This window comes from Paramisgurnus dabryanus, chromosome 17 (genome assembly GCF_030506205.2).
Source record: "Paramisgurnus dabryanus chromosome 17, PD_genome_1.1, whole genome shotgun sequence".
In the NCBI taxonomy this organism is placed as follows: Eukaryota; Metazoa; Chordata; class Actinopteri; order Cypriniformes; family Cobitidae; genus Paramisgurnus; species Paramisgurnus dabryanus.
In genome coordinates, this window is record NC_133353.1 from 11,090,332 (window position 1) to 11,110,657 (window position 20,326).

The following is a 20,326-nucleotide window of genomic DNA, read 5'->3' on the forward strand; positions in this document are numbered from 1 at the left end:
ATTGAAGAAAGTAGACAATTTTAAATTTCCCGTTTTAATTTCAAATTCACAATACTGCATTAAAAGACACGTTAACAATTAAACAAATGACAAACAAAAATCTATGCAAAAAAAGAAAACATTAAAAGTTAATTGTCCTACAAAAACAAGCTTACTTTTTTGGTGAAACTTTTACCACTTTCAATGGCATCACTCAATGCATTGCTAGTTATCCGTCCTTGGAAGGCATTATTAACAGAGTTTATAAAACTTGATTTTCCTGAACCAGCTGGGCCAACCACAATCATCCTCAAGCATTTCAGATTTTTTGTGCACGGTTGGATCTTCCTCATATCCTCTATTAAAGAGTCTTTCTTTGCTTTCCTGAACAAAAGAACAATCCACTAATTAAAATAGTTTGTATCCAGTACATTCTTAAAAACATAGTTGACATAGAGAGAAACAGCATATATGTGATGTTGTGTTGCTGGGCCCAAACACTAGCGCTTTTGTTGGTTACTTTGAAATAACAGTGCATGATGCAAATGCAAATGCGTTTAAGTTGGTAAGTAAAAGAGGACAATTTGAAAGCTCTATTGACAATTCGTAAATGTTTTAGGAGTTGGCTAATTTGCATGAATTCATATGAACCTAATCATGCAAAAACGTACAATTATCATAAAACATCAACAAATCCCCATCCCTAACCCCATGTCACAGGGTTCAAGGCAAATTGTACAAACATTTACAAATGTGGTCATACAAATTAATACAAATTAGCCATCTCTTAAAATATATATGAATTGCCTAATGATAGCCTTAGATAACCAAGTACAAGATCAAATTTGGTAAGAATCTCATGAATCTCAGGGTACTATTTAAAACTTCTGAGACAATTTTACTTTTTAGTAAAAATTAGTTTACAGCTAATCTGGCAGACACCAAAGCTACTTAGATTGCATAAAATGTTTAGATTTTTTTATCACTATAGGGCGGTTTCCCGGACAGGGATTAGACTAATCCTAAATGGTAAAAGGACTGCATTTATGTAGTGCCAACAAAATGCTGTAACAGTTAAACTACAGGAACTGAGATACAATTGTAATGATGGAGCAGATCCAAATGCAGTAGGGCAGCCCTGGTCCTCTAGGGCCCCATTCCAGAAAGTTTTAGAAATCTCCTTATTTAAAACACCTGAACCAACTCATGAGCCTTCTTCCAGAATGTCACCCCTAACAAGCAAATTATTTAAATCAGGTGTGTAATTGGAGACATCTATAACATTCTGGAAGGGGGTCCTCAAGGACCGGGGTTGAAGAATACTGCAGTAGGGTTTAATATAAACAAAACAACAGGATAATCCATAATGGAGATGCATAATTTAAGGTTGATTAGACACACCTATGAGACAATCAAGAATGAGGACCAATGGAACAAAATAACTACACAGAAACAAAACATGGGTGACAATACAGAACTTTAAAATAAGTGACATGGATTGGGGAAACACAAGACAGGACGTTAGAGAGCCCCTCCTTAAAAGTGGCTTCTAGACGCTCCTAAAAACACCATAAGACCTGGTGGAGGAAAGGAGACAGACCAGGAAGGAAGGTGTCGGCAGAGCAGGAAGCCAGGGTGGCGCCGGCAGAACCAGAGCCTGGCGGAACTGGAAACCATGGGGGCTTTGGTAATGTTAAGAACCAAGGCGGAACTGGCAACTATGGTGGTGCCAGCAGTGATAGAAACCAGGGAGCAACTGGAGACCAGGGCGGTGCCTGTGGCAGCAGGAACTTGGGTAGAGACAAGGACAAAAAGACAACACACAACAAGTGGCCTCTTTGACAGGACTCTCAGGAAATAAAGATACAGGAAATAAAGATACAGGCCTTATGGTCAGTAAAGGAAATTCAGGGAACTCGGGCACAGCCAACTTGATTGTGACAGGAAGCTTAGGGGAATTGGGTTCGGACCTTTCAGCTATAACGGGAAGTTCAGGCATGGAACAGGTGCAGGCATGGCGGCCATTGTGGGAACAGATGCAGGTGTGGCGGCCATCTTGGGAACAGGTGCAGGCGTGGTGGCCATCTGGGCAAAGAGTATAGAAGCCCAAGAGGCGAAACTCAATAGAACGCTCCATAGTAACAGTTGCTCCCATGATGTGACGACGCGGCTGCCATTATGGCCTGAAAACTGAAGGAAAACGCCGAAAAATAATGAGTCAATGGCACTGAACCAACTTAACATAACAAAAACTTGGCATAACTTATTTTTTTTTTCTGGTCGTCATATCTAAATACGAAAACAACGTGGTTATACATGGCCTAATTATCCTTAGGAAAATAGTATTTTGGGACAAAATATTACTATAAAAGTACGATAAGACTACTATAGAAATACTATAGCAGCTCTAGGAGAGGTATTACAGAACATAACATACTTCTGTGATGTTCTAATACCTCTATAATATTTTAAAGCTGCTATAGTATATCTATAGTAGTCTTATCGTATGTCCCAAATTACTATAGTATTCCTATAAGATTACTATACTATTTTGTCCCAAAATACTATAAGATTCCTATAATACTTTTTCGTAAGGGTATGTCCCCCACCGAATCGGCTTCATTAGCCTACCACTTAAGGTTTGCAAAGATACAATTATAAAATTACTGCAAACCTTTAATCTATCAATATTTATGTTCTATTATGCATTTTCCTTGTTATATGAATAACAGAAATTCATGAAATAATAGTCAGACACACAGTAATAAGATATTTATTCAAATGTTGATTTTGAAATGAGTGAACATCACCATATATATGATTTGGAAAAATAAATAAATAAAATTATAAATGAACATTTCTTAAGAGTTAATCTTTTACATAGAATATCACAAAAATATTAACAAGTTTTTTTCAACATCTTCAGTGAAAGTGCACACAGTGAACGTTTCAATCAATCTGTGAATGTCCTATTACAGGCGGAAAGGTACAAAAAAGATGTGCAATCTAGCAAGTGCACACATGAACTATAAACAGTACTAAAATGGAGCCATAAGATCTCAGTAATTAATCAGACACCACCATCTATTGTGTGAGCATTTGTGTATGAGAAGTTTTGTTGTATTTTTTTCTTTTTGTGAGAGAAGAGGCACTGACATAGAATGGAAGAGTGTGGAACAGTTGTGAGGCGTGCTAACGATTTCAGCAGCTTTCAGTCCATAATGGCGGCCGTGGCTCCGCAGCGCCATCTACAGACTGTTACCCATAACACAACAGAGTTTCGCCTCTTGGGCTTCTATACTCTTTGATCTGGGAATAGGTGCAGGCACGGTGGCCATCTTGGGAACAGGTGCAGGCATGGCAGCAGCCATCTTGGGAACAGACACAGCCATGGCAGCCATTTTGGGAACAGATACAGGCATGGCGTCCATCTTGGGAACAGGTTCAGACATGAATCTCAGACTAGCCACCATTGGCGTGGTGCACACAGGATGTCAGTGACCGTCTTGGCTCTCTGGCACACGGAGGCTGTTGCCTACTGCCCTTGGGAACAGGTACAGGTGTGGCGGCCATTGTGGGAACAGGTGCAGGCATAGCGACCATCTTGGGAACAGGTGCAGGCATGGCGGCCATCTTGGGAACAAGTTCAGATGTGAATCTCGTGCTAGTCACCATTAGCGTGGTGCACACAGGCAGGGGCGTAGCAGCCATTTTAAAAGTGGGGGGGACAGTATGGTAATGTGACCTAAGCTGCTGTTCATAATAATACATTCTAAATAGAATACCAATTGGCATTTTACAGCACCCTAGTGGCAATTTTGGCAACATGCCATGATAGCTTACATGAACCTATATTTGTGAAATCATACTCACAATTTTAAAATACTGCAGGACTTTGAAACCAATGTGAGACCATCTATACCCTACTTTATTTTTATGAAATAAAGATATTTTATGATAGTTACAATATTTCAGTTACACTACATTTGTATTTTGATGAATATACAGATTACATCTACACTAATTTTATACAACATACACTTTATGAAAATATAGCAATAAAACCTAAATCAATGTATTTACAAGTTTTTAATATTTTCAAGATGGAAGTAAGTTATTTAATCATACATGGCCGTGGGAAGTGGGGGTGCTGTGGGTGCTGCAGCACCCACTGTTGGCGAGAGGGAGATTTTTTTTAAGTAAAAATATTTTGCACAATTTATATATTACTTATGAATATTTTAGGAGATTATTTTTGACACACGTAGGTTATTACGTGTATTTTGGATTTTAATTTCATTACTGTCTGTGCCTACCCATCTCCGTGGCCTCATCCGAGCGCACTTTCTTCGCCTTGCGTCTTTTGAAGACATGGGTAAGCAGCACCATGACCCAGAATAGACTCACACACCTTTGGCTAATGCATGCCCACACAGAAATTCTGAACTGCCTGGGCATTCGTCCCCTAGCTCATGAGAGACTTTGGACTCTATTATACAACCGGCGCAATGCGCGACGCGAGTGTCTTTTGCTATAGTAAAGAGCGCGTTGATATTATGCGCATACAGTATTAACGGGATGACAACGCGGGTTTGCTTATCACATACATGAATGCGAAGCAGCACAAAAACGCTTTTTAATATGAAAAATTAAAGGATTAAAATGTAAAAGATTATTATTGAGTCTCTTGGACATAAATGATGACCGATTATGAGACGTTAGAAGGAGTAAAAAGCTGCTTCATCTAAGTAAATAAATGCTTTACTTTAAACGAATGCATCTATTTTTTTTATTTAAATGCTACCCCACGAATTTATTGTATATAATGACTATGTACCTGTGGATATGGTGAGATGAGAACGTTTGTAAATTCTTTATCTCTTGTTTGTAACAAATAAAGAATTTTTAGAGTACAAACCTTATATAAAGCCTAATATATTCTAAAAATGTAATTATACACCATGTATTTTTTTTATAAAAGTATACAATATCAGAACTAAACCCATTATTATTTTTGTTCCATTTATGAATTGTAAGTTAAAAAAAGACAGTAATAGTACTATTTAGTAAAAAAAGATCTATATAAAAATATACTAGGTATGTTACTGTGAGAATATTTTTATATAATTTATATAATATATTTATCTGATAACTGATGATGTCTGTATGTTTCAGACCCTGGCTGTGTGCACTGAAGTGTATATGACAATAAATTATTAAAACTCAATGTATTTATTTTTAAAATGTATTTTAAATAGGCCTATAGGCTCATAGGTTTTTTGTAAAAAAAAAATTATTTCACAGCACCCCCTGTTCAAAACATCAAAACTTCCAAACTTTTTACAATTAAACTAGATTATCTTTAATCCTGTTGCTCCATTACTTTAAACTTTGTTTTAAATCTCTGATTAACTTTAATGTTTGATGAGTTCAAATAGATTTTCTACAATTAAATATGTGGCTAAATCATCAGAAACAGACACCGTGAGCGTGGTGGCCCTATTCAAAGATGCGTTTATTATAACGTCTCAACAGAGTGAGTTTGACGGCTTAAAAATATTACTTCTCCTCTGTCATGCGCGCTCCAGTCAGAAACTGAGAGCAGTGAATAAACGGACACACAGCGGTGCTTCATGACAAATGCGTCGCGTCGGCACATCTTGTTCATTCATTATATCACAATAACTCAGCTTCGCAATATTTCCTGCCACATTGCTTCGTTAATCAATACAATTGATTGTTTTAATGATTGTCAAATGTTTTTATTTGAATAAGATCTTTAGATTACCGATGTATAGTGATTTATAATATAGGCTACAAAAAAATATATTACATTTGCCTGCATAAACTGTTTATTTTCTTTATGAAGGACAACGTCAACATTTGTTGCTGTTTAATTACACCGGCAGATTCATCAGCGCAGATGATGGGTTTAGCATAAATAAGTTTTAATCTATATTATAAGGTTTGTAAGCTGTGTTTAAATGTAAGTGGTGCAACACAACTCGAATTAAAATTAAACTGAGATAAACAAACCATATTTTAGCTCTAAACTCTACTTATTTTAATCTGTGCAACCCACGCTGAATCCTGCTTAGCGTGAGGAGGTCCATAGTGTATTTTAACTACAGTAGGTTAAATCATAACATGAAAACTTTATCTCGTGATTTGTGTCATCACGACATACTGCAACATTATCTAACGTGTGTTTGAAAAAATTATGTAGGCTAATCGTCCTTTGCTTTTTTCTGGGGTGCATTTTATCCCAGACGGCGTAATAGCAAAAGTAAATGAACAAACGAAACTTCACAAGAGCAACAAGAGATTTAAAGCTCATGCAGACACGCTCTGTGATTGGCTGAATGTTAGTTCACTCAAATTTAAGTAACAAATCAGAGAACACTGTACATGACGCGCTCGCCTCCGTCTCTCATTAAAAATGTATGACTTCTGGCCACTTTGATGCTTGGTGGCCTTGTGAACGCACAGTAAAAGTGGGGGGGTCGTGACCCCCCCGTCCCCCCCGGTTGCTATGCCCCTGCACACAGGTGTTGTGACTGGCCTGGCTGTCTGGCAAAAGAAAACCTTTTGCCTACTGCCCATGCACAAGTGTAAGCGTGCTGGCTATTGTGGGAACAGGTACAGGCGTGGCAGTAGCTATGACTGTATGAAATTATTTGTTTCTTAAAATATTGTAAAAATATTCTTGTAAAAATAAATTATTAATCATTGCTATCATTGTATAATGTATTATAAAATATTTCTCTGCTGTCATTATTTCCAAACATTTTATGCCATTTATGCCTCCAAACATCTTAATAATGTTAGGTATGATGAAGATTATAAGGTTATAATTAAAATAAATTAAGAGGAGAAAGTCAATGATTTTAAATTCTTAGGAGTAATTTTGGACCCACGAACTTTGATAAACATGTTAAAAAACTATGCAAAACTGTAAAGACAAATCTGAACTGTTTTAGAATAATTAGATATTACACACCCCTTAAGGCAGCTCAACTGTTTATGAATGCCATAATATTTTCCCATCTTTCTTATTGTGTTACTGTATGGAGCCAGGCTTTAAAGTCAACTGTTAAACCCATTATTTCATTATATAAACAAGCTTTGAAAATAATGGATCTAAAACAAATGAAATAACCTCGCTCCACCTATACTTTGTCCACATGTACAAAAAATAAGTAGCCTACTAATAGAATCACCACCAGGGGATCAGCGAATGGCAACTGCAGGGTGGCACAGCTTTTCGGTCACTAATCTTTTTCTGTTAAAGGCATACATTTTTGGAATGCCCTACCAACAGAAATAAAAACACAAACCAATCTGAAACCATTTAATGAAAAGGTGAAGTACTGGCTGAAACAAAACCAAATCTGTGATCATTGTTAATGTCACTGTTATTTTATTATTTTATAAGATTGTTGGTTCTTGTTATGATATTTGGTTTTTCTTTCTCTTCTCTCCCCATCTCATTTACTCGCTTGTTAGTCTATTAGCGCTCCCTTTAGCTGTTCCTCATTCCCTCACCTGCTCCCTCATCCTGTGATTTGCCTCCCTATATATAGTTCTCTCTTTTTTCCCCTCCACTGTCGGATTATTATTTAACCGTCACACTCTTTTGTGCTACATACTGTTAGATACGGAGCCGTGCTCCTGTCTTGTCCTGTCGTGTCGAGTTTTGCTGATGCTATTATTATTTGCTGTCTGTTACCAAGTCTGTTCTCTGTCCAGTTAACCTGCCGAGGAGAGTTGTGGAAGGAATCGAGGCTGCACTAGCGCACCTGTTATTCCCCTCTGTCTCTCGAGCCCGTCACTGCTGGCAGGCTGTCACAGCCACAGCACAAGAACGCCACGGACCCGGCCGAGTCTGTCATTACCCTTTGTTAAGCGGCCAAAGCGGTCCTGCTTGTTTTTTCCCTTAAGAGACTGTGACCTCCTAAGTTAAACGACCTGTGCGGTCTTGCCTTTGTTTTTGGGTGTTTTTGACATTTCCTAAGTTATTCTGCCTGTACGGCTCAGCCTGTGATTTTCATTAAAAGGAAAAGACTTACCTGCTATTTTTTGCCTTTGGTTCTCTTTTGTGTTTCCCGTGACAGAATAATCCGACCAGCACCATATGAATCCCGTGGAGGAGAATTCTTTCCAGGCTGCCATGGAGCTCTAGGGTGCCATGCTGGGCAGGCACAACGAGGAACTTTCTGCCACCCGTCATGCCGTTGATTCACTCGCAGCCCAGGTTACCGATCTCGCCAAGCAGTTCCACCTTTTCCGTATGGAGGCCTCTCCCTCGAGACACCCGGATGCTCCAGAGCCACATGTGAATAATCCCCCGTGCTACTCCGGTGAGCAGAATGAGTGTTTATCATTTTCGACTTTGAAGTTGTTTTCTCGCTTCAGCCTGCCACATATGCCAGGGATCGTTCCCGGATTGCCTACGTCATTTCTCTTCTCAAGGGACGGGCTCGAGAGTGGGGAACGGCAGTGTGGAATTCCAACGCCAGTTGTCTGGCTCAGTATGCCCTGTTTAAGGAGGAGATGTTGCAGGTCTTTGACCGATCCATCCATGGTCCTAAGGCTTCTCGTCTGTTGTCTAGCCTTCGCCAGGGGAGACGCTCGGTGGCAGACTTTTCTGTGAAGTTCCGCACGTTATCCACCTCCGGTGGTTGGAATGAGCCGGCGCTGGTGGCGCGCTTCGTCGAGGGTCTTAATGCCGATGTCAAGGATGAGATGTCAAGGTGAGGTTCCCTCCCGCCTCGATCCGCTCATCGACCTGGCGCTTCGCGTGGAGAAGCACTTCGAGCTGCGTCGGAGAACGCGTCACGTGGATACGTCACTCTCTTCTCCTCCTGCGGTCAGCCCCTCTTCCGCCGTCGTCCCTGATTCGAAACCTTTGCAGCTAGGCGGGATTCGACTTTCTGCTGCCGAACGTCATCGCCGCATTATCAACCGGCTCTGCCTTTACTGCAGCTTGGATGACCACTTCGCCTCTTCCTGCCCGTTAAAAGCCAGAGCTCACGGGTAGAGAGAGGGATACAGGTGAGCGCTTCCTCTTTGTTCCCTCCGCCTCTCTCTCGGACTACTTTTCCGGTCTCCCTCCGCTGGCCGAATTCCTTGGCTACTTGTCAGGCTCTCATTGACTCCGGATCCAAGGGTAGCTTTGTGGATGAAGCGTGGGCTTTACTGCACGGCATTCCGCTGGTTGACCTTAAGGACCCTACTACTGTATTTGCCTTGGATGGTCGGATTCTAGCAAAGGTTGATCGTGTCACTGCCCCCTTGAGCCTCAACATGTTCGGAAATCACAGAGAGACTATTTCTTTTTTAGTTTTTCATTCCCCTATTACCCCTGTTGTTTTGGGCCATCCTTGGCTTGTTGAACACAACCCTCAGATTAATTGGCTTAAGGGTTCCACACTCTCTTGGGGTCTGTCATGCCATGTAAAGTGTTTAGTGTCTGCTGTTTCTCCAGTTTCCTCTGTTTCTGTGTTTCAGGAGGAACCGGGTGATTTGTCGGGGATTCCTGAGGAATACGCCGATTTGCAAGCAGTCTTCAGTCGTTCCCAGGCTGCCTCTCTTCCTCCGCACCGCCCTTACGATTGTAGCATCGAGATTCTCCCTGGCACTACGCCCCCCCAGGGAAGCCTTTACTCCCTCTCGGGTCCCGAGCTCAAAGCTCTTGAGAAGTATCTCTCCGAGTCATTAGATGCGGGTACCATTGTCCCTTCCTCCTCTCCTGCTGGTGCGGGGTTCTTTTTTGTGAAGAAGAAAGATGGTTCTTTACGCCCCTGCTTAGATTACAGAGGTCTCAATGACATACCTATTAAGAACCGCTATCCGCTACCTCTTATGTCATCAGCCTTTGAAATCCTGCAGGGGGCGCAATTCCTCACAAAACTGGACCTTCGTAACGCTTATAACCTTGTACGCATCAAGGAGGGGGACGAATGGAAAACTGCTTTTAATACCCCTCTCGGCCATTTTGAATACCGGGTCCTCCCCTTCGGCCTAGTCAACTCTGCGTTTCAAGCACTGGTCAATGACGTTCTCAGAGACATTAATATTTTCGTTTATCTTGATGAGATTGTAATTTTTTCTCCCCCTCTCCAAGTGCATGTGCAACACGTTTGCCAGGTCCTTCAACATCTCCTTGAGAATAGGTCATTTGTCAAGGCTGAGAAGTGTTCGTTTCACGCATGCTCCCTCACTTTCCTAGCCTCTGTTATTTCTCCAGCGGTTCTTAGGGTTCGCTAATTTTTACCGTCGGTTTATTCGGAACTTCAGTCAGGTGACAACTCCCCTCACTGCGCTCACGTCCACTAAGACCCGTTTTATTTGGAGCGACGCCGCCCAGACGGCTTTTGACCACCTTAAATCACTCTTCTCTTCTGCCCCATTCTTATTTTCCCCGACGTCTCTAGAGAGTTTATCGTAGAGGTGGACGCCTCCGAGGTGGGAGTAGGGGCTATCCTCTCCCAGCGCTCACCCGCTGACGGGAGGATACACCCTTGCACTTTTTTCTCCCACCGTCTCTCGCCGGCCGAACGCAACTACGATGTGGGGGATCGCGAGCTTCTGGCCATTCATCTCGCGCTAGGGGAATGGCGTCACTGGCTTGAGGGGTCGTCAGTACCGTTTGTCGTCTGGACTGACCACCGTAATCTCGAGTACATTCGTTCGGCTAAGAGACTTAACACTCGTTAGACCCGTTAGTCTCTTTTCTTTGCACGCTTTGATTTCACTATTTCCTATCGCCCCGGTTCCAAGAATGTAAAGCCTGATGCCCTCTCTCGCCAGTTCGCTCCCCCAGATTCTGTTCCCGCCGTGGAGGGCATTGTTTCTCCGCAAATGGTGGTGGGAGCAGCAATCTGGGGAATCGAACGTCTGGTTAAGCGCGCACTATCTCACTCGGTCACGCCGCGTCTCTGCCCTAGAGGCTTACTTTTTGTCCTGCCCTCCGCTCGCTGCGCCGTTCTTCAGTGGGGTCATTCCTCCAAATTGTTTGCTCATCCAGGAGTCAGGGGTACGATTGCCTCGGTCTCCCAGAGATTTTGGTGGCCCACTCGAGAACGCGACATCCGCCGTTTGATCGCGTCTTGTTCTGTTTGCGCTCAGACTAAGACCAGTAACCGGCCCCCCACTGGTCTTCTCAGACCCTTACCTATTCCGTCACGACCGTGGGCACAGATAGCTCTTGATTTTATTACAGGGGTCCCTCCGTCCGGAGGCAAAACTGTAATTCTCACAGTAATCGATCGCTTTTCTAAAGCTGCTCGGTTTATCCCGCTTCCAGATCTTCCCTTCGCAAGAGAGACTGCCCAGATTGTCGTAGATCACATTTTTAAGATCCACGGTCTCCCCGAGAATGTCGTGTCGGATTGGGGTCCGCAGTTCACCTCCCTGTTTTGGAAGGAGTTTTTTCACCTCACCGAGGCCTCTGCCAGTCTTTCCTCTGGTTTCCATCCGCAGACAAATGGTCAAGCTGAACGAGCTAATCAGACTATAGGGCGCATCTTAAGCGGCCTTACTTTTCGCAACCCCGCTTTTTGGTCCGAGCAGCTTCCGTGGGCAGAATATGCTGTTAACTCTTCTGCCACCGGGTTGTCGCCTTTTCAGTGCTGTCTAGGTGCCATCTGTCAAAGCTTTTATCCAGCGCTGCAGAAGCACTTGTAGAGCGGTCAGGTCAGCCATTTGTAAGTCTCGCTCCGCTACCCATCGGGCCGCTAACAGGCATCGTATTAAGAGTCCGCGTTACACTTGCGGACAGAAGGTCTGGCTTTCCACCCTCAATCTCCCTCTCCAATTCCCCGCATGAAAGCTCGACCCCAAGTTTATTGGACCCTATCGTATCATGAAGATTCTCATCCCTGTCTCTGTTAAACTTCGGTTGCCATCTAACCTTTGTCGCGTTCATCCAGTGTTTCATGTCTCCTGTCTCAAGCCCGTCATTCGCCCCCCCTCGTCCTGTTTCTTCCCCCATCCGCATTGAGGGTTCCCCTGTCTATCGTGTCCGTAGACTCCTTGACGTCCGTCCAAATTAGCTTCAGTTAGAAACCCTATGTGCAACACATCTGTTCAAGTTATTGTAACCTGTTACAATGTGTCTCTCTTGCTTTGTCCCTGACAAATAAATAAAAATAAATAATTTATACTTAAGTATTTTTAAATACATATTTATCTTTCGCAGTACCTGTTGGGCATTAGAATAGTTGGATAAGCAAATAAGGACATTGTATAGAAGTGTTGCACACTTCTTGCACACAGCAGGCTTTCAAAAAGGTCAGCAAAAAATGGGGGCCTGTGCCCCAGTAGAGCTTTATATATAGCAATGCTCCTGCTGAAAGAAGAAAATTTTAAATATTAAAGATTAAACTAAATGTGGAGGTGGTTGGGACAGACTTCTGTTTGATCACGAAAATGTTGTCATGTTTTGTCAGGATTGTCGCATGTACGCGAAAGAAAAAATGAAATGACCAACTTCATGTTGGAAACTAATAGTTTTAAGGTTGAGGCAATAAAGGACCATGAGAGTACCCAAAGTCATCAGAGATCCTAAAGTTAATTAAACCTGCCAAGAGGCAGGGAAAAGCCTCACTTTATTTGTGTTTTTTCATAACAACAATGTTAATAAAATTATCAAATGCATTCAGTGGCACTCATAATTTCTCTTATTTTCACCGGAAAAAATCTGGCTACTGGAAATGCTGTTTGGCTGGTAAATTTAGAAAATTACCAGTCACATTGCCTGTTGATTAAAAAAGTTAATTTAGAGCCATGCTGATAACGCTACCATTTTGCCTACATTTTGTTTACAGACAGATTTAATTACAAACATGTGCATAATTAAAAAGGGGGTTAAAGTGTTAATGATCTGTTTGCCCTAAATAAATATAAAAATACAGAATACACTTTGGCGTATTGGCTTTTAAGTTAAGTTAAATAATAAATTTGTCCTAAAAACATATATTTAAAAAAATCCTGCAGTCATTGTCTAAAAGGTGTCAAATTTTTGGACTGAGATCTTGTTGCTTTTACAACTTTTCACCAGCAGGTGGCATATTTAGGTATTTCGAGAACTTTGATCATTTTTCAAAGCAATTGGTTCATTTGATTCAAAGCTTCAAAAACATTGTTTCTCCCATCACTAGGCAGTGGAACCAAATGCAGTAGGGTTTAATATAAACAAAACAAGACCAGGATAATCCAAGAGACAAGAGAAACACTGGGATGTATATACACAGATAAATCAAGGTTGATTAGACACATCTGGGAGACAAATAACTTCAAAATAAGATACATGGACTGGGGAAACACAAGACAGGATATTACAACACACAGTATACTGTTACATGATTCAAATGAAATTCTCTTGCATTCTCTTGAGTTAAGTCTGTGATAAATCTATTAATATCAAGTCCTTTTCACATTTATTATTTTAAACATTAACTTCTTACACTCTGAGGCTATTTTGGGGGATTTCCGCCTGGATTTGGCCTACCCAATTTCAAAAGCTTCCCATACCCACATGCAGTGGTGCACATACAAAAGTTTGGTATCATTTTACAGGAAACCCTTTGAAATTACATAAAACACTGTTAAAAGTGGTCAACATGGTTGTATGTGTTGTCAGTCCTCTAATAAACACAAAAATAATTAGGCGCTTTTTGATGTTTTTTTTCTAAAGTCTGTATTTAAAAGTGTATAACTCTGGCCCTGAGTAGTAACGAAACCTACAGATAGTTTTGTTTGATTCCAGCAATTGCCAGCTTACAGAGGAAAAAGGATTTTTTTCTCTATCATAATAAATCCAAAAGTTATTTTACTCCAACTGAAGGGAGGAATAATACCCTTTTTGTATTAAATTTCTGCCTAAAAATCTTTGAAGTGCTCCCATAACCACATACAGTGGAATAAATGCAATATCTTTATATAATTTTAAAGAAATCCCTTTGAAGTTACATAAAAAGCTGCTGTTTGTGACAAGTATTGTTATTTATGTTGTTTTTCATATGATGAAACACCAAATTTTCTTTTTTTATGTTGTAAATACTGTCTTTGATAGTGTATAACTCTGGTTCTGTGTGCTCTAGCAGACTGCAGACAGTTCTGGTTGTTACCAGCAGCAGACAGTAAACACCCAAAAAAAGAATGAACTCTTTAGCATGTCGCATTCAAAAGTTATTTTCATTTTACTGAAGGGTGTGAAAATACATTTTTCATATAAATATTAATTTTTTGTTTTGCACATATAATAAATAGCAAGGGATTATTAATGAACACAACCAAAGAAAATGCTGTGAATGGACTCATTCTTTAGAGTAGGACCTAAGATAAAAGATGGTGTAGCATTTGTGGCTATCTGTGCTATCTGAGGCAGTTCACACTCAAGTTTCCCATATGTTTACAAAAGACCATATTTTACCTCATTATTCATTCGACGATTGTTGAATATGTGATAATAATAGAACAAAAATAACGATGTAGCCTTATTCCTGAGAATGAGAGCTTTCATTTGATATAAGACTTGCCTATGTTGGTCATACTTGAAAAATATGAAATACGTGAATATTAAAATCATATAAAAAATTGTGGGGGGGTGATGGTGTAAATTAAGTGTTAATAACTTTCTTACAGTAAAAGATATCTCAAAGTGATGCATATCTGCAGAAAGTAGAGACTCTAAGCTTTCAAACAGTATCTCATATGTGGTACTGGGTCCATGATAGACCATTACAAATTACAGGAATATTTTATATTAAGTCAAAATAAGATAATTCTGGACCCGGTACAGGGTCCCAGAGTTAAAGAAGTTAAAGGCAACTTCCTAAAATGTATAGTTTACTACCATTTTAAGCATGTAAAATCATATTGAACAAACCCCCAAGTCACTGTCCTCCATGGAGTTTCAAGTTCTTGAGTTTTAACATCTGTGGGAGATAAAAAGTCTTATTTTAGCATTGTTTAGTCTGACTGCACCGTCACTTTAGTTATTAAATGCTTGCTTGAGAAAGTCTTACCGGGCTTGGAGCTCCAGTTCCCCATTTCTTATTAATCCAAATTAAGATAAACATGAAGAGCAATAATGGAATCATTTAAAACATCATGTTTTTGTCTGCTGACCAATAATCATTGCAGTAAGAACACAGTGGGCATTTTCTAAACACCATTTATGCACCCTAAGGGGCCTTCATGAAAGGGATCCCATTTGTAGGGGCCTTCCAAACAAAAGTGAACATCTGAATCCCTTCGCGAAAGCCCCTTCCAGAAGTCCATTAGTGAAGTAATCGCCATGGTCACTTTAAGGAAGTACGTTTTATTCATTTATTACGGTTGTCTTTATTTTAATGTTGATATGAGGTTAAAATGTAGTAAAGGCTAGTATAGGTTGTAGGAAAGTGTTTATTAGTAGCTAATGTTTTTATCAACATGCTTTATCTTTAAACACCAAGCACATTGAAACAAATCAGTTTGAAATAAGACAAAAAACATTTGACAAGAAATTTTCCAATAAAAGAAAACCGCTTCTAAGATGACCCCACGCATTATCAGTTATTAAGCATAATCGGCGCAGACTGTGCATGCAAATGCACTAAGTCACTTCACCAAGGGAGATCCAAATGCAGAGACCATAAATTCCCTACACCCTTCAAAATGTTCACTTCAAGGACTCTGCCCTTTGAAATTTTCCGTTTGGAAAATGCCCAGTGTGTAATAAACAACTGTTGAATGAGAACTCTGATGTTTTTACACAAAAACTTGAACAATTACTGTAAGTATGCACACAAACAAACTGGTTAAGGGTGATTCTTAGACTATGGGCACTTTTATGGTCTTTGGTCATATTTTCAAAAAAATCTTTCTTTGTCAAACTTAAAATACAACCACTTTAGCCACCTTTCTATTATGATTTTTCATACTTTTTAATGTCCTTATAGGTGTCAAAATCACTGTTTTCTCATTGTCGCACATCCAGACTTTTACATTTCAACAAAAAAAAACAGTTAAAAAATATGACTTATCTGGGAACTAATGTACCTTAATTAATTACTAGTAAAATAATTAAAATTCATTATAATATTTAATGTAAGACCACTATCAATATTACTTTTTATACAAAATATAGCGATGACAAAATATAATATTGGTGTCATTTCCACCACAACACTGTGTGCCTTTAAAAAGTTTGTGTGAAAGATTGTTTAGTGGGTTTCTATGGAAATGTCTAGTGACATCAGAGCACATGCTGGACATGGAGGGAATTTAAATTTTCATCAACAACAAATGAAGAAAAATCAAGGTAATGCTTGATCAGTAAATATATTTATTATAGGTCATATCCAAACATGCTGTAATTTCAAGGGTGTTTTTAAAAAGCTAAAATTTGTAAGTTAAATAAGAGTATTTTGCATACATGAAATGCTAAATATTAATTTAAAGCGAATCAGTGAAGCTATCTTTGATTTTTTTCACAAAAAAATGTATATGGATTGCGAGAGTAGATACTTTTTACATTTATATTTATATTATGATAATTTGATTTCATTTTTATCTATTTTTAAGATGTCACCTAAGATAACAAAAAATGTACATTTAGGCATTTAGCAGAAGCTTTTATCCAATAATGCAATTTGTCATAGGGAGGCAATAATACAAAACGTGCTTATACCAAGTTACACGTTTTCACTATTCCTAAACAGTCCCTGTTTTTTATAAAGATAGAATAGGTGGAAATGCATTGAATATCTATTTGTCAAGTATTTTTGGAAGAGATGAGTTTGTAGGTTTTTTTTTTTTTTTTTTTTTTTTTTTTGCAAGAGATGTGGCTGACTGGACTGCTATAGGAAGATCATTCCACCATCAGGAAGTAGGGAAGGAAAATAAGTGTGAATGTGATTGTGAAGGTGTGACGCGCATTTGCTGAATGTAACGTTTTGGATGGGGTGTAGGAATATAGGAAAGTGTTAAAGTATGTTGGTGCAGTGATAGTTTGGTAAGTAATCAGTAGTGACTTGAAGAGCAGCGTTACATGAGCCCTATTGGGTTTCTGGATAACACAGTCTCACCCCATTTCGTCAATATTTGACGACACTTGACCATTCGTCATATGTTGACGTGAAGGGTATATCTTTCGCGTCATTTTTTGACGAACTGGGGACTTCAATACTATTACGTCCGTTGCATTCTCTTTCCTATTTTATTACCATTTGCGCGTCGGTTTAGGGTTAGATTTACATAATGACATCCCTACCCAAACCTAACTCTAACCCCAACGCCAGGTGACAACTGTTTCTAACCCCAACGCCAGGTGACAACTGTTTAATTTCGCGTACACTGTTTAATTTCGCGTACACTGTTTAATTTTGCGTAATCTAACCCTAAACCGACGCGCAAATGGTAATAAAATAGGAAAGAGAATGCAACAGACGTAATAGTATTGAAGTCCCCAGTTCGTCAAAAAATGACGCGAAAGGTATACCCTTCACGTCAACATATGACGAATGGTCGAGCTGCTGCGTTCTGAACTAACTGAAATTGTATGATTGACCGTACAGGAAGGCCAGCAAGGAGAGCATTGCAGGAGTCCAGCCTAGAGATTACCAGGGCCTGGATCAGGAGATGTGCAGCATGCTCCATAAGGAATGGCTGTATTCTCCTGATATTGGTTTATTGATATTGCAAATCGGCATAATTACATTGTCTGCAAGTCAAAGACTACACAGCGGTTTTTGACAGTTTTGGAAGTAGTAAAAGTTGATACGTTTTGCCATATTTTGATTTTGTGTCGAAAAAAGAAGCAGCTCAGTCTAGTCTATTTAGCTAGGTTCAACTGGAGGTGGTGTTTCTTTATCCAAGCCGAGATGTGTTCAAAGCAGGCTGTAATGCGTGCTGCTTATGGTGGGATCATCTGAGTAAAATGAGAAGAAGATTTGGGTGTCATCAGCATAGCAGTGGTAGGAGAAGCCACGTGCCTGTATGATACAGTAGGTCCTAAGGATATTGTGTAGATCGAGAAAAGGAGTGGACCAAGCACTGATCCCTGAGGGACCTCAGTGACCATTTGGTGGGCTGTGGATAGCGTGCCCCTCAGGCTTTGAGGGTCCAATGTGCATCTAGTGCACCCTTAGTAACTTGAGTGTCAGTCAGTGGAGAAAAGGAGAAAAAAATTAATGTTGGATATGAGTGTAATGTGTTCTGAGGTTTGTGGTGTAGAAAATTGGTTGCTGATGGATTATGTTTTGTTGGTGAAAAAGTTTGCAAAGTCATCAGCTGACAATGAGGAAGTAAGTGGAGTGCGAGGGGGACAGAGAAATCTCAATCTCAGCAATACACTAAAAAACAGGTGTGGTTATGTTTAATGACTTTGTGAATTGAGTTTTGATGAGTTTAAGAATTTTTCTAAAGAATATCTCTACTGTTTCTCTACGTTCACATTAATTCATTGTCATTTCCACAATACCCTGTCATCACCACACACTTTATAAAAAAATATTTAAAAAGTTCTCATCACACATTAAAAATTGATCTACAATTTATGAGATCATGCTCTACTTAAAGGTGTAGCGGAGGATTTTTTTCGAATTTTAGAAAAGAACCGCCTTCTCCACTTTTTAAAAAAATGCAATTGCGCAATACTCCTGATTAACAACTAGGAGGACCAATAGTCTTGATGATCCACCCGGAAAAAGAAAATCCTCCGCAATACCTTTAACATAACAATTCAAGCTCTTTTCCAAACCAATATTAAATTTCACCCTGAAGAATCTGTCAGGGAGATATGATTTGAACCACTGGAGAGGAGTACCTGTGATCCCTAGCGATGATAGAGTGGCTAGTAGTATCTGATGGTTGAATGTGTCAAAGGCTGACTCCTTGTCATCTACTAGGTTGTTCAGTGATAGAAAGGAAGCGGGAAAACAGCTTTTTCAAGTGTTTTCGCAATGAATGGAATGAGTGAGACAGGTCTATAACTGTCCGTGAGCGAGGGGTTCAGTGTGGCTTTATTAAGCAATGGAGTGACCAGGGCCTGCTTAAAAGTGAATGGAAATGTGCTGGTGAGCAGGAATGTGTTACAAACCAGGCTTTGAGGGTCAAACACGCATCAAGTGCACTGTTAGTAACTTCAATGTCAGTCAGTGGAGAAGAAGAGAAAAAAATGGATGTCGGATACGAGTGTAGTGTGTTCTGAGGTTTGTGGTGTAGAAAATTTGTTGCTGATGGATTATGTTTTGTTGGTGAAAAAGTTTGCAAAGTCATCAGCTGACAACGAGGAAGTTGGTGGAGCGGGAGTAGTATAGAGAAATCTCAATCTCAGGACTACACTAAAAAACAGGTGTGGATAAGTTTAATGACTTTGTGAATTGAGTTGTGATGAGTTTAAGAATTTTTCTAAAGAATATCTCTACTGTTTCTCTACGTTCACTTTAATTCATTGTTGTTTCCACAACAACCTGTCATCACATTTTTTTTTATAATTAAAAAGTTCTCATCACACATTAAAAATGTATCCACATTTTATGAGATCCTGCTCTACTTAACATAATTCAAGTTATTCATTTAAAAGCTCTTATTCAAACCAGTATTACATTTCAGAGTGTGACAGGTGAACAGTTCAGCAATTGGTCCTTAGGGCATTTTATCTCATTGACAAATCCTAGCTGACTGTACATCTCTTTACATATGGGCTAACAATATATTTCAATAGAACATTTCAAATAATATAGAATGAGTACTCACCAATCTGCAGTGAACTGCTAAAAGTAAATCATAAAAAAATGCTTTAATGATGATACACTTCTACTTTCATTTCCCTAACAATCAGGTTCCACCCAGTGGCGAAGCTACGTCAGAATGCCATATTTCAGACAAATGTTAACAACAACAATAATTAATAGTACTACATATAAACATCTCACCACACTATAACTTTATATATTTAATACAATTATGAATGAGTGCTGTTATGAATTAAGTTTTCTGGACATTTAAACCATTTACCATTACATTTATATATTTTATGTTACTAGTTTTTATTTTATTTTTTATAAGTAACTATTGAATAAGATACTATCACTTATTCTTTTGACACCCAAAAATACCTAAAGGTACTAGTGCTTATTTATTAGATACTAGTTGTTGGAATATGGTTATTGTGCCCCCAGTTGTGTATGTAATGTAATATAATGTTGTGCATGTGAGTGGTCACAAGAGGGCACCAAAGGTTTACTATTGTAAACGCGTTTGCGTATATGTCCTCTGTAAGCCACCGTAGTATTCTTCTCAGTGTTCATCAGTGTGTGTGAGAGCTGCTCCGACCGTGAGAATTATGTGTCGG

At 39.5% G+C, this 20,326-nt stretch overlaps 1 long non-coding RNA gene across 1 annotated transcript; it reads right to left on the reverse strand.

Annotated features, from left to right (window-relative positions):
* Positions 1 to 3: 3 nt before the first annotated feature.
* LOC135727371 (uncharacterized) lies at positions 4 to 19,776 on the reverse strand. Its single transcript, XR_012335317.1, has 5 exons — positions 19,729 to 19,776; positions 15,012 to 15,038; positions 14,873 to 14,921; positions 156 to 363; positions 4 to 54 (listed from the first exon to the last, which is right to left on the reverse strand). It is a non-coding gene; the product is annotated as an uncharacterized lncRNA (long non-coding RNA).
* Positions 19,777 to 20,326: the final 550 nt, after the last annotated feature.